Here is a 2,293-nt window from a genome sequence, read left to right as displayed (position 1 = left end):
TTCACCCATATATTGATAAATTGGCTGAATTAATTATTAAAGGACGACATCGAGCTCGTCAGTTGCTTGGTGCTGACCCTGTAAAAATTATTACCCGATTATCTAATCAATACATTGAATCTCTGCTGGAAAATCATGAGGGTTGGCAAGTGGCTTGCGCTGAGTATACTGGTTCTTTTTCTCAGCATTATCCTAGTAATAAATTGTTTGCTTTTCTGCAACAATATTCTTTACTGCCATATAATCCTATCTCTTACACTCCAGCTAAAGGTCCCACCTTTTTTACCGATGCTTCAAGCAATGGAAAGGTTGGATACTGGACTTCAGACAATTCAAAAATTTCTCACTATCCATTTGAATCAGTACAACAAGGAGAACTTTTTGCCATTCTTATAGTTCTACAAGACTGGCCTCAAACCCCTTGTAATATAGTTAGTGATTCCCAATATGCTGTATATGTAACTAAATATATTTCTCAGACTTCTTTACCATTATTTCCTCAAACTCCTTTACAAAAATTATTTTCTTTATTATTTGTAACTCTTACTTCCCGCACTGCCCCCCTTTTTATCACTCATATTCGTTCTCATTCAGCTTTGCCAGGACCTTTATCTTTTGGCAATAGTCAGATTGATTCTTTACTTATTGGCAGTGTCCAACGGGCTCAGGATGAGCACCAACTACATCATACTAATAGTTAGGATTACAACGGCGATTTTCTATAACACGCTGTCAAGCCCGAGCTATTGTCAGAGCCTGCCCATCTTGTGCTCCTATTATTGCACCTTTTTAAAGTCCAGGTATTAATCCTCGAGGCATTCAACAAAATCACATTTGGCAAATGCATGTAACTTATGTTCCTTCATTTGGTCGTTTAAAATATATTCATCATACTATTGATACGTGGTCACATTTCCAGTGGGCTACGCCATACCCTCTGAAAAGGCTGACTCTGTTATTACTCATTTACTTACTTGCTTTGCAGTTATGGGAGTCCCTGCCGAATTAAAAACTGATAATGCCCCTGCTTATTGCTCTCGCAAATTGGCTGCCTTCCTCTCTTTATACCATACTCATCATTCCACTGGTATTCCATTTAACAGTCAAGGTCAAGCAATTATTGAAAGAGCCAATGCTACCTTAAAATTACAACTTTTAAAGCAAAAAGGGGGAGATGGGCGAGATTCCCCAAAACATCAAATTCTGAAAGCCCTTCTTACTTTAAATTTTCTCAACCATTGGCGCCAATTACAGCAGTCTGCAGCGGTGAAACATTTTCAACAGCCTTTAGAAAAGCCACAAAACAGTAATCTGTGGGTGTATTATCCTTCATTACAAGGGAAATATTTAAAAGGAAACGTTTTACAATGGGGCCGAGGCTATGCTCTTGTCCGTACAGGTGCCGGAGACGACTGGTTTCCATCTCGATGGTTGAAACAGTGCCATGGCGAAGAGAAGCCGATCCAAAGAGTTCCTGAAGGAATTCCAGGAGCCAAATCTGAGCGCTCAGAGAACATTCACCTTCGGAACTCGATGTGCGGAGCCCCCAACATGGGGACAACTGAAACAGTTAAGAAGCTGAAGGGGTTGTTCAACAAGCTGGGCAGCCCAAAACCCCACTGACTTTATTCCTGGCCATGCTGGCCGTAGTAAATTGTCAGGTAACAGCTGGAGAATTTACATCCTGGGCTTATATTCCTTTTCCACCCTCATATCAAGGTGTGGCCTGGGGAGACAGAGAAGTCCCAGTATTTACTAATGATACTGCTTGGATGCCATCGCCTTTTTAAAACCAGGATCCTGAATTAGACACTGGCACAGTAAATAGTTCATATCAATTTGGGGTTGAAGGGTTACCTATATGTCTTGGGGGTAGTCTGCATTGTCTGCATCTTTCTCATGAGGCTTGGGCTGTTCACTATAACCATAGTCATATCTCTGCCTTTACTATGATTGTTGTGGCTCAAAGTTTCAAGTATAATCATACTGCAGTACTTGATGAAACTCTGCCAAGTACATTATCTTTATGCCCTATCCCTGATGTGTCCGGAGGTGTTTCCCAACTAGAGTGGACTAGATGTAGAAGTAGTGGGCCACGATTGTTGTTAGAAGTAAAAGGGAAGAGTTGTAAATACCTTGTTACAGATTGGAGTGTACATGATTTTCAGACTAAATTTAACCATGTCAACCTGCGTTGGCATATAGGTAATCACAACATCGCTGCAGATGGCAATGAAACTATTATTTGGCATGATGGTGGTCTATCACCCCCTATGCCACATTTGGCTAATAC

The sequence above is a fragment of the Theropithecus gelada genome, chromosome 2 (genome assembly GCF_003255815.1).
Source record: "Theropithecus gelada isolate Dixy chromosome 2, Tgel_1.0, whole genome shotgun sequence".
NCBI classification, from domain to species: Eukaryota; Metazoa; Chordata; class Mammalia; order Primates; family Cercopithecidae; genus Theropithecus; species Theropithecus gelada.
The sequence above is the reverse complement of the archived record's forward strand: the minus strand, read 5'-3'. Positions refer to the sequence as shown.